This window comes from Amblyomma maculatum, chromosome 4 (assembly GCF_055883805.1).
Source record: "Amblyomma maculatum isolate TAMU_Amacu chromosome 4, ASM5588380v1, whole genome shotgun sequence".
In the NCBI taxonomy this organism is placed as follows: domain Eukaryota; kingdom Metazoa; phylum Arthropoda; class Arachnida; order Ixodida; family Ixodidae; genus Amblyomma; species Amblyomma maculatum.
Genome location: NC_139347.1, coordinates 125395077 through 125408161, shown reverse-complemented (window position 1 = coordinate 125408161; position 13085 = coordinate 125395077). Strand labels below are relative to the sequence as shown.

Genomic DNA, 13085 nt, shown 5'->3' with positions numbered 1-13085 from the left:
TAAAAACAAGACGGTTCATAGCAGTTATTTCAATGTCAGAAGCTTGTCTGAACTTGATTCAAGGGCATCTCGCTCTAAGGGTAAGAACTTGATTTAAACAAGATATATGCCTGTGTTTTAACTTTGCAGAATATGTGGACCACTGTGCTCCCCGACTCAACGACGCATAGCTTTGCGTGAGGGAGGGTCAACTTGAGTGCAATGCTAACACAGAATAATTCTCTTCTTGACAAGATACCAAATTTTGGGGTCTGTGGGCACACCATTTCTATAATGGATAGCGCTGACTTTACCCGGACAACCAGGGGCAAGTAGAGGGCCCCTCCTGCTAGTTGTCTCTGTATGTCTGATTATCCTGTTGAAATTAGCACTATTCATTACAAAACTTCATTGCGTGGCTTTTCGTATCGTCACTAGGGCTTGACAGCTTAACTGCAATCTTCTAGGCCAAGGAAGAAACCGGTACCTCAATTAGTATGCCTTCTGAAGTTTTGCTGTGTTGCTTTGTTTGTTTTATTTAGGCTTCGCACCTACACTGAAAAAAAAAATATACATTGCATAAACATCTAGTTGTAAACTGGACGCAGAACTCATCCTTGATCATTCGGCGCATTCTTCACGCACACAATAGAAGGCGCGCAGCACTCGATTCAAGCAGCCAAGAAAGGGCGAAAACTAGACAAGTTTTATTGCACAATCAGATACTTTCGTGGTAGGAATTCCTGGTTGAACATGAGTGCAGGTTGAATCTGGAAAAAAAAAAAGAAACGCGCATCCCAAAATAAATATATGTGATAAGAACCGCAGCCAAGACGTGTTTTCTTATGCAGATGATAGAAATATGTCATTGCATCGGTCATGAAAACCTTAATCTACATTCAAAAAGCCAGTTTTGACAAGAAAGAACATAATATAACTCTGTATGACCGAAGCTGAGTCTTCTTTTTTCGTTATTCAAGAATCAGACCGCAAGCTTCCCCACTGCATGATTGCGAGAAACGCATCATTTCTAAACATTGGAAAGGTCATTACCTTTTTTTTTTTTTTGTGCTGAGCTTTTGTTTTCAAAATTGAAATACCTTTTCGTGTTGAATAATTTACATCACCTAGCCACGCGAAAACAGCCATGAAACTAATAACCCCGACCGCAATGCTCATACCTGTTGAGCGCTTCTGTTGCCAAATTAAGTGCACCTGCAGCATTGCAAATCGCCGGAAACATCAATCTTCAAGGTTACTAGAGTTAGTTTTCCTTGGACACTGAAGGCTTCTGAATATCAGTAACGCGCTTTATTTTTTACTTAAAACATTAAACGAGTATGCCCTTGTGCAAAGGTTTACCAAAACGCCATCCTTTTTCGTTATTGCTATTCGCGAGTACGCAACTCCGCCGCTCGCAAAAAGATTGCCAAGTTCCCGAAACTCAAAACACCCTCAATTAGTCGTCATATTTCTAGCAACAAACGTTTATGTGCATTCATTCTTCTATATTCCACCAGCCTTTATTTTTATCAAGCTACACTCGATGGAACGTACGCTTGCAACACTGGACTGTCTTTCTTATTACAACATATATGAACGGATCTGTTCAAAAAGGATTACTGACACCAAGACTATTCCTTGTATTGCACCACTTCCCTGTGCCAACGAGACAACCCGATACGAGCAGATTTTTTTTTACCTTTAGCACTTTCCCTAAAATATTGTAAGCATAAATTTTAGACCGAAATGAGCTTCAGTTTAAACTTTTTTATGTGCATGTATTCCATGGCTTTCAGAATCATCTGATAAATCTGAGCAACATGGGTTTCCAGATATTCTCTTATGAACCGCATTCCTGCTTTGCAACTGTCTCTCTAAGCATCTCGCACACACAGCATCTGCTTCAAAGCCACAAACGAACGATTCTCGTGAAGAGAATTCGCCCAGGTAACAATAAAGCGCTATCATTGAGCGAAATTATATTTTTTTTTTTTTAGCTGGGACAAATCGCTTTCCTAAATATGTCCACAGATTATACACTGACGCAGAGAGGCACAGAATAGTTCAATCTAAAAAAGATTCAACTCACTTAAGAGAGAAAGATAAATATCTCTCAGCCGTAGAATCCCCTGCCGTAGCCGAAGCCCCGACCGTAGCCTCCGTAAAATCCACGGCCGCCGTAGAAGCCACGGCCTCCGTAAAATCCACGACCTCCATAAAATCCACGACCTCCATAAAATCCACGGCCGAAGCCAAACTGGGCCTCAGCAATGCAGAAGACCGCTGCCAGCAGAAGAGCCGCGATAAGTACGTTCTTCAGCATGTTTGTTCGTATCTTTGCTGAAAAAAAAAAAACGCAACATACTTTATTTTACCGCTACAATCACCTTTTTACATATTTAAAGAAGTTTGAAACGAGGCACAAATTACTATCCATTGAGCTTCAAAAATAATTTTACGGTTTTAATGGTAGACGGAAAATTTCTACCAGAAAGGTAAAGACACCGCGAGCAGCGACACAACAAATGGTGCAGAGGGTACGCACACTCAGAACAAACAGAATGTAGATGAGGCTGATAGAGTACACTCCCCGCACCACTAAAGTATTGCGGGTTCTCAGAACAAACAATCGAAAACATTCACATGGCCTTGTTTTTAATTTTTCTTCGTCGCCCCGATCCGAAATGAAAGAATCCGACCTACAGTGTTTGCAGCCTTCTACTCATCGTCACTATGGAAAGCTTTTAAAACCACGGTAGCATGTAGGAGGCGTTGCCCTCTTCATTTTTGTTCTGGGTGTTGGGCACATCTAACATTTAATCCTTGATGACTACCTCATCTAAATAGGTACACGGCTCGTAAGCATAAGAAGCGAGATAGAATGGATACTTGAGTTACTCAATCGTTGCTCTTTCTACTGTTCAGCAACAGACTAAAATAACAACTAAGCACGTCATGTATTCTAAGTTATGCGGATATTTACTTGATGTCAAACCATAAGCGATGAGTGCGGATACAGTCCTGCGTAGCAGTTCGCAAAAGAAGAACCTGCATGTTTTCGACGAGTAGAGATACCAGCAGTGCAAGTCGTCAAACGAGAGTTGTCTCTTGGGGCTGGGCATCCATCTCATTTGCGGGCCCCTGCACACAGCCTCACAACTTCGCATATAAATCATTGTTGTCTATTTCTCGCATTTCGATAATCTTACAAAAACGTTTGAAACACTGTCGATAACGAAGTAATACAACAACAACTACTAGACGTAGCTACGAATTCTGGCAGCCGTCCTTCTTCCTATTACACCTCTATTTTTGTCACCTTTTCCAAGGTTCGCAGTAGCAAAGCGTTACCACGTTGTTAGTCAGTTCCCGTTTAAAAAAAAGTTACCTTTTCCGAGTAAGTATATGCTAAACGAGATGATAACAGCGCGGTCCTAAACTGTCCTAAGCGAAGCTTCGCACACGCAACCTGCCTGAAGGCATATATCATCACCTCATGTTGCTTTCACACAGCCGATTTGGATGAGAATAATTGCTTCTCTCTATAGAACTCCTGGCGCTAAACCAAGCCCGCACGTGCCACTCTTTATCTGGCGAGGAATCTTTCGATTGCTCTCCGAGGGTCATTCGGAGGTTTGTTGTTGAGGCGTCAGCGCGCGTTCTGCCAAGAGTTGCGGGTCACCTCCGCCACGGCGCGACCACGGAGCCCCGCGGTGTTTACGCTCACAGCGCCGGATGCTTACCTGAGAAACGGAAGGAAGTCTGTTCCGTCGATGGCTGCGTCCGAGTTCACCTCAGCGCTTATATAACATGTCACCCACACTCGTCCCGCTTGTGTCACCACAGCTGGTACCCAAGATGGTACCGTTGCTGCGCAAACAGTGGGGGGAGGGGGGGGGGTTCAGGAAGGTCAACCGACCGGCACCAAATCCGGGACTTTCCCAGGTCTACGGCCTACACTCACGATGCGTCATTCGTGACACGCGCCAATGCCTCCTCGCTCGTTTTGTCTTTGCCTTGGCAGCGGGCGACCGTTTTCCCGCCTCAAGGCCGCCCGCCGTCATCTGCTGCGTGATTTGTTGTTCGCTCCTCAGTTTTAGTCTCCCTCGTTCACTGCTGCGGTCAAGGTCTCGCCACAGCCAACGTCCTCCACCTCGGAGCGCGTTTACTATGTCGGAGCGAATAAATGCGGTAGCGCCGCAGGCGGCGTCCTCGCCTCGTGCGCGAACCGCCACCCGTCATGTGGTGGCCGGTTACGAACGGGCCCGCGCGCGCTAACCTGTTTTGTTTTCCTTCAAGTGCCACACACTGCCCTCGCCTGACAGACAGGATGGCCACATGCCCGATTGCAGCTAACGCTGGCGACGCCGGGTGGATTTCTTTTAATAGCCAGTGTATTCAATAAAACCTGCACGTCTTCCTCGCCAATCAAGAGCTCGAAAGGCAGCCAAGCGTGTCTAGCAGAATGAGCAACGGTGCCGAATAACGCGTGCTCAGCCTCGCGCGACCTTTCCTAGCAAGTGCTTCCCACAACACGACCTCGGGTTGCTCGCCCCGGGTGAAACACGTGTAATGTTTCCTCCGCTCCACCCCCTTGAACGCCGCGACCGAGGTAGACTCGATGGCCGGACCCCGGGCACTTTCGTTTTGACAATACCATCTTGTGGCTCTTTGCAAGAGGAAGACCGTAGTGGTGGGAAACCACCAGCATTCTCTACACGAAAACAGGACTCCGAATGATGGGTGGCCGAGGAAGAAACAATGCCTTTGCGTGAATCAAGTAATTCGGAAGAAATACCGGGAAAATGGCAGTAGGCCACATGTACAGCATTCTGTCCAGAACCTGCCCCCAAAACTGCTGGACTTTCTTCCAGTTGTTACCATGAATCTTGTAATCTCGTGAAAACATGACAGGAAAAGAGGACTGCTGCCATTAGTCGTTGCGTACAAGTAGGAAACGAACGTAAGACACGCAAAATACATTTCGCTTCCCTGGGTCTCACGCTGCGCCCATCGCGTTATTTTTGTAATTACGTTGCATTTTCGACATTCATTCACATTTACTTTATTGCACATTGTTAAATGTGAGATACATTTAAGAACAGGAGCTAAAAGCTGCTATTTTAGCGGCTTGACTAATGCCGTTTCCCCATTTGGTGGCAGCGTGTAGCGGTTTTCGGATTATACGTAAGTGAAACCAAGCTTATTGACATGCACAGCAGCAAAATGCAGAACTGTAAAGGTAAGCAGTATTTTTACTTATTGTCATACACAGTGAGCTGAAGAAGCTCTTAATTACATTCGATGAATGTTCGTATTGTTTTCTGCAGAAAACCTGCAGTGCAAAAATATCCGCAAATATTTCCAGGCATAATAAACGCTTATATCTACTCCCATTCAATTCATTTATCAAGAAAGTTTGTTAACTCATCTAGCTGATTCCTTGCAGACTATACATTGAAATGTAGATGGGCAAGGTTCGAACTGTCGTTTTGACAAGCGATAATTTTCGTTACGTTCGTCAGCACGTGAAGGGAGGATGAGACGAATAGCGGGAGAGATGCGTATGCAACCTTTTCAAAATAACCTTACCATGAAATTGTGAAATTCGAATCACTCGAGATGTCTTTACACGTGACTATTTTGCAACCTATTGCCCACGAGAAACGACAACTCATTTCCTTCTTTTCTGCGATAGTTTTTGTTGTTTTTTTCTATCTGAAAATTAAACAGTGGACAAACCGCGAATGTATATTGTGCCATGAGACCGAAGTTGCGCATTTCACAGTTAATAAAAAGCAAGCAAATAGCACATTTTATTTGTCAAAAATCTCCTAAATTTAATACGAAAAGCTCCAAAAAGCAGCATGCGTGCCCGACCGACCAAAATTACGTTGTATACTACAAAACACTGCCCCTGGAGGAGACAAAGTCACCTACGCTATGATTAGGAACTTAAGCACCGAACATCTGCAAGACCTAACGAAGTACATCAACGAAGAACTGTGGGAGAAGGGACAGGTCCCATCAGCTTGGAGACACGCGGATATCATCACCATACCAAAGGCTGGAAAGCCACCGGCTGTGGAGAGTCTCCGTCCTATATCCCTCACTTCTTGCCTGGGAAAACTCTATGAAAAAGTAGTCCACCTAAGGCTCCAAAATTACATCGACGAAGACAACATCTTTCCTTCCTGCATGCTGGGCTTCCGCAAGGGACTCTGCACGCAAGATGCTTTCCTCCGGATTAGGGAAGAAGTCATCAACACCATACCCCGAAAAGGCGAAAATTTCATTCTGGCACTAGATCTCAAAGGAGCATTCGACAACATTGGCCACCAAACCATATTGCACGAATTAAACAATATCAACTGCGGGGAGAAAATTTTCACATACGTGAAGGCTTTCCTCTCAGATCGCACAGCCACCATAGGAATTGGAGAGATCCGATCACCAAAAGTACCCATGCCGAACAAAGGTACACCGCAGGGTTCTATAATCTCTCCAATGCTATTTAACATAGCAATGATAAATTTAGCAAAAAAAAAAACTGTTGACCCGCACTGATATTGGCTTCACTTTATACGCGGACGACATCACCATCTGGGCTACTCAGGGATCCTTGGCGCAAAAAGAAAAAGCTCTGCAAGCCGCTATAGACCTAGTCGAGGAATTTGCCGGGGAGAGCGGTCTTCAATTCTCCCCAGAAAAGTCCGAACTTATCAGGCTACACAGAAGAAATTACAAGTCCCCAGGAGAAATTCAGCTCTCTCTAGGAGACCAGCTAATTCAAGAGAAGGACAAGATCAGAGTTTTGGGGCTGTGGTTGCAAAGCAATTTGAGAGTGGATTATACAATCAAAACACTCAAGACCACAGTCAACCAAATTTCAAGAATGATTAGAAGGGTGACCTGGCACCGGAAAGGGATGAGGGAGGAGGACACCCTCCGCCTTGTACAAGCCCTAGTCGTTAGCAGGATTACCTACGGGCTCCCATATCACGAAATTAGATTCACTGATAAAAGGGCCATTGACACTATCATAAGAGGAGCCTATAAAACGGCCTTAAACCTCCCGCCAACAACATCAACGGAACGTCTTTGCGCACTCGGAGTGCACAACTTCGATGAGCTCAAGGAGGCGGTTCTAGAGAGTCAGAAACAACGCCTAACAACAACGCAGGCGGGTAGGGAAATCCTGTCAAAACTAGGGCTATGGCAGGCACTAAGAACTTCTGAGATCAAATCACAAATTCCGACATCCACAAGAAACAACATCTATGTGAACCCGATACCCAAGCACATGCACCATGAGTTACAGAAGGGTCGAAGGAAAGCCAGAGTCAAATCATTGGAAAAACAATTGTCTAAAGACGCGGAGGTTGTCTATGTGGACATAGGGGCTTACGGCGAACCTGGCAAGTTCACAATAGCTGCAGTTGACCACAATAGAGGCCAATTATTCAGGCTTCGATCTATGCCAAGGATCCTGCGGAAGCGGAATCACTGGCAATAGCCATCACCATAAAAACACAAGACAACGAAAAGAAGTCATCACACGTAGTGACGGACTCCCAACCAGCCTGCAGGGACTACCTGGCCGGAAAACCTCACAAAAGAGTGTGTGCAATATTACGTTCCATCTCCCAGACGCACACAATTACATGGACACCTGGACACGAAGGCCTAGAAGGAAATGAGGTAGCGAATGATCTAGCCCGAGCTCTCACAAAACGGGCGGATCCCCATCCCTACCTCACCCCTCTCCTAGGACCCTACGGCGACAGGCTGGAACACCTACGGTTAGAAAGAAGAATTTTCTCACCACCACACAAACAACTTCCTTCTTCGGACGCTATAGACTGGAGAAAAATACAAACAAACACATTCCCTAATCTTCAAATTTTAAATAAGATAAGCCCACCAAAATACACGAGTTACTGTCCTTGGTGCGGTGCAAGCCCCACACTCTGTCACATCTCTTGGGAATGCCAGGACAAACCTGACCCAACGTTAATAGTGCCATGCCCGACACATGAGCAGTGGGAGGCGGCCCTGACCAGCGACAACCTGGACCAGCAAGCCTGGATTATCCAGCTAGTCCGCAAGTCAGCTGCTGCCAGCGGAGCCCTGGACTAGGGGCACCGACAACCCAGCTCCTGCGAATTTTTACTGATTATATGCTCATTAAAAGTTTTCTCTCTCTCTCTCTCAGCCGCACCCATTATTGGCACGGGGCACGCGTGCTCAAGACCTCGCTCCTCAGTGAGGCAAACTTCGCATTTCTGATCAATGAGAACTATCACTTACCATAGCGCAATTTCTTACCAAATATAACAGAAATCAGTGATTAGGTGCGGGTATTTCAATAAATATGTGGTCAAGCTACTGTCGCAGGGTACACATAGCTAAGTTTGGTCGCTGCAGGTTTCGAATAACCACGAGAACGATTAATTCGTGTATTTATTCATATATTACGTTCTTGCTTTTTATTTCCCGATTCGATCACTTGCCTCCGTACCTGCATGTTCATCTACGCATTCTAGGAAACTAAGGTGCCCCATGAAGAAAAGAAATTTCAATGATAATATATACCTGTATCTACTGAACTGAGAACCCGATGTTCTATGTAATAGAAATGACAATCAAAAGCTGCCTGACACTGGGAGTCTGGTGGAACTGAAGAGCTGAAAGGGCGCACTCATGATAATGGACACGAGCCACCGGCAAGTGGTCTAGCTAGAAAATGAGCACGTTACTAAGTACGAAAAGGAATCCTTGAAGTGCTAGCCATGCAATACCTGCAACACGAATGCAACTTCACGTTACACTAAAGCATTTCATTCATTCAAGAGAGTTTCTCGAAAAATATCGCCACTGAAGGACGGCTTGCCCCTATACCTTCACAAGGTGGTTCATATAACAGGCGTCACTTATCTCCTCTGCGATGGGGTTATCGTGCTGTAAAACAGTGTCACTTTTATCAAGCTTCAAAACCTAAGCCTCCTCGTCTCGTGCCTTGCCTTTTGACAGTACAGCACACGGATTTCCTTTGGTAACATGTCAGTCCTGGCCTGCATCGGCCGCGTACGTGCGCAGGTCCCTGGCGAAGAGGGTACTTTTATTCCTCAGCGGTGCTTTCGGGTCCTTGCTATAGGCCCCAATCTTTTCTAGAATAGTCTAGGATATGAAAAAAAATAAAAAGGTTACTTTATCAATGTAGGTTTCTCGCCTCGGGCAAACCGAAGATGATTAAATGTTTGTGAAGATTATGGGAGTAGAATGCTGGAATTATGTATCACCACAAAATGAGGCAAGAATAGAGGTAAGAAACGCGGCAATATCAGTTATTTTGTGCTCGTGATGGGCAATGCGGAAGCTGCAAACTTCCACAAACTCACTCTTGTACTAAAAATTGCGGTCTGCGAGGTCTCAATCGCCTCCTAGCTAGGACACACGCGACTCTTCTTCAAAGGCCATAAAATCATGAGTGTGCTCAGGTCTAGTAAACTTCCCTACTATTATTTTGTCCAAGTAAGGTTGGTTGCGTACCTCGACATTCCAAAGCGTGGGAAACGTGCACCACAATATATTCAATTCTCGTCATCAACCACCCCAAAATGCTCTTTATTTTGAAGGACAGTATGGCTAACGGAGAATTCAGCTTATTTTGTTAGCGAAATTGATAACTTTTGCAGAACACGCATTGAGATCACACGTTAACAGAGAAGACATAATAATTTAGGTAATCAAATATCTTGTTTATTCTTTAAAAGCACGCTCTTCTATTCCTAGCTTTCATCGTATGATCACGAGAGGTAGCAACAAAGTGCCCTTCCTGCTCCACAAATATGCATTCAGTTTTCGTACAAGTGCTTTTACAAAGTTTACCGTTGTCAACTGATTCATGCCGTTTTATGATTGTCACCTATAGATCATTTCCTATTTAAGGCTAATCTGTATTATTTTGTATCTTATGACATAGGCGATGTCATTGCCGAAACTGACCACACGGCATCGTTTGCTGCTCATTCGCTCAGCGTAGCACGTATTATGCTACCACTTTAACTCTGAATCTCTGTAAGGTCTCCTTATCCTCACCATTCAAAAAATGTTCATCTCTAGGCCAGGGAGTGGTGATTATGTCTTGGTATGTGTCGCAAGTGCACCCGTAGTGGCTCATGTTGGACATGAATGCGGGCAGGGCAGGCGCAGGCCTCATAAATCCTTAATGCACGCGCCTGAGCGTTTTCAGTGTTCGCAGGAGTGCATACGCACTTGTGCTGAAACATGTGTCAGTGCACTTTGAGCTTTTTCGGTTGAGGTGCATCGTGTGCGTGCTTCCGCGTTTGTATACCGGCATGTCTGTTCAGTGACAAGTTGTGTGTGTCCAAAACATATGCGGCGCGTGCACGTTGCGTTATACGAGTGTGCATGGTCTCCTCAAGTGCGTGAGCACCACACTTGTATGTTGTATGTGAAACTTTGAGGTTTTCTGGTGCGTGTTCCTGCGTTTGTGCTGGCTTGTGAGAGCACAGAGTTATTTGCAATTGTGGCGATGCATGTTTAATGACAACTGGTGCATGTCCAAGACATGTGCAGCATGTTGTGTTTCACGAGTTCGTTAAGTGTGTGCATGAACTCCTCAACAACTCGGACCACAAGTGAAACCTCACTGTACTGTGACATCATCACCCTTCATTCAAACCCTAACTCTTTTTTACTTCCTCTTCCCCCCTTTTCAAGTGGGTAGTAGCAGGCCAGGGTCTCTTTACCGCCGGCCGACCTCTCCACCTTTTTTTTCTCATTAAATTACTCTCTCTCTCTTCATCTATATGTAAGCATTGAACGCTCCAATGTACAATAATGCGAAAGAATATCTTGCATCATGAGTGGCGTCATCAGAGCATATAAATGGTCTGCATTAATAATTAGTAAGTAAAGTCGGTGTCCCAGCCGAGCGCACTAACTGCTATTGCTCGCGGATATTTTTTTTCTTGCACGTTGTATTTATTGCAGAAAAAACAATGATTGGTATACTTCAAGGAAATAAAAATAAGCCTAAAATGAAAAACAGAAATTACCAGAAAAAAATGATAAACACCGAAATTAAACATGAACCAACAGAAATATAAAAACAAAATCAGATTGAAAATAATTAAAATTGTTGACGCGTCGTCTGTGGCAACCACAGCAGCAACAAGGCTCACGCTTTCGCAATTCTGCAGTGCAAGACCTGCTGTGCCCTCACATTTTCTTGAGCTGCCAGCAGTGGAGACTGGTTCCTCTTGGCAAACAACGCGCTGCCCGCCATAATGATATTGTTACGTGGTGGCACGACAAGCGATGGAACACGGCGACACTACAGAAACAGAGCGACGTGATGACATGACGATGAAATATGCTTTAATGGCCAGCGGGCCTGGCGCGAGCGTTCCGCCCCGCGCCACTGCCCGCTTCGTCATCTTCGTAACATTACCCGGGGCCACCTAGCGATCATCCCGATCGATTGCTGAAATCCAATGCATGACGGGACCATGAACACAGACACAGGATTGGGACATGAAACACTGGACACCACAATGAATGCGAAGATGTGAAGAATGCTTGCACCGGAGCATCAAGTCCAATCTTCACCGTTTGCCGAAGGCCAAGGCTCATGGACACGCCGAACGGCTTGCGCGGGGGTGCTGTCTTCGCTCGAGTGGTCGTGAGGTCGCTTCGTCGTGGGGTTGGTAGGGTCGGTTTTGGGCTCTTCCTGGTCGTCGTGTGTTGTGGTCAGGGCTGGGGACGGGGCTGGGGACAGCGGCTGGTCGGGTCTGAGCAAAAAGGGCTGGGGCAGAGCTGGGCAGCGATTTCCACGGGCTTTCGGCAGATAGACCCGGCGTACGGTTGGCTTCGACGGTGCAAGGCGAGGATGGGGATGAACCACACCTCCAACCAAATGTTACGTGGTGGCATGACAAGCGATGGAACACGGCGACACTACAGAAACAGAACGAAGTGCTGACACGACGATGAAATATGCTTTAATGGCCAGCGGGCCTGGCGCGAGCGCTCCGCCCCACGCCACTGCCCGCTTCGTCATCTTCGTAGCAATATGAATGCTCAGCCTTTCCAATGAAACGACATTGTGGTTCTTCATTCGGCTATGCTCATGCTTTGATGGGAAATATTTGTGACATTATCCTTTTTTCTTTCTGATTTCTAAACCGATTACTATATTTGGTGTGGCGCTTTATTAATGCCGGGAGAATATATTATGTTTCTATTTTTGGTGGTTGATGGAGGCCACCTGAGCTTCAACGGAGTAGGTTTTTTCTCCGGACACCTTTACCATCATGCAAAGTTGTGAAATGAAGTGTTTTGATTGCAGTTTAGGTAGTTAAGGTCTTTCGACTAAATTCTTGTTCATACGACGAGATTGAATTGCTCACTGCTACCAAGGTGTGGTGTGGTTGCCCTGTGAAATTATCCTTTAGAGATGCTCGAGAATTCACTCGCGAAAAAAAAGGAGAGCGAACAAGTTCATCTTTATGGAGGAAGCGTTGCTTTTCGAAACCTCTTGGTAAAGAGACAGTTAAAACTCGTTCAGAAAACGTGATGTTCTCATTTTCGTTATCCCTCATAGAACACACTCTCTGCGACACTTTAACGCGGACATCACACCTCATTCGCTTTCCGACAAATATTTGACTCATCACAGAAACTCCCTCGCACAGAGCAAGTGACATATGTGGCCGTAATGGAAGTCACCGGATCATTGCCGATAACCCGGCAATCTGAACACCGACATTGATACGGGCGCCTTTTGTGCCTCGCTTGCGTTTATCTTTTACAGTGCTGTTGCAAGTGTCCATCTAGAGAATAGACAAGCTAAGAGGAACCTTGCTGGCCCCTTTGTTATATCATGTAGTTAGGCTCTTAACTATACCAAGTTCAAACCGGCCCATTCTTCGGAGGGGAAGCGCCAAAAGCGCCCGAGTGCTGCCTGATTTCAATGCGTCTTAAAAGACCACCTGTAAATGATCCAGCCTTTTGGCCGGCAGCATCCATGGGCAGATGCTGCAGGTCAGTACCATCTGTAGAATGGCCGGCCACAC

The 13085-nt window shown here is 45.6% G+C and overlaps 1 long non-coding RNA gene across 3 annotated transcripts; it reads right to left on the bottom strand.

The window, feature by feature from the left end:
* Positions 1 to 665: 665 nt before the first annotated feature.
* LOC146192318 (uncharacterized) lies at positions 666 to 3861 on the bottom strand. Of its 3 annotated transcripts, none has more exons than XR_014706394.1 (3): positions 3726 to 3861; positions 2072 to 2322; positions 666 to 749 (listed from the first exon to the last, which is right to left on the bottom strand). It is a non-coding gene; the product is annotated as an uncharacterized LOC146192318 (long non-coding RNA). The 3 variants fall into 3 exon arrangements; XR_014706396.1 differs by lacking the exon at positions 3726 to 3861 and adding an exon at positions 3476 to 3608; XR_014706395.1 differs by lacking the exon at positions 3726 to 3861 and adding an exon at positions 3371 to 3493.
* Between the last annotated feature and the right edge of the window lie 9224 nt (positions 3862 to 13085).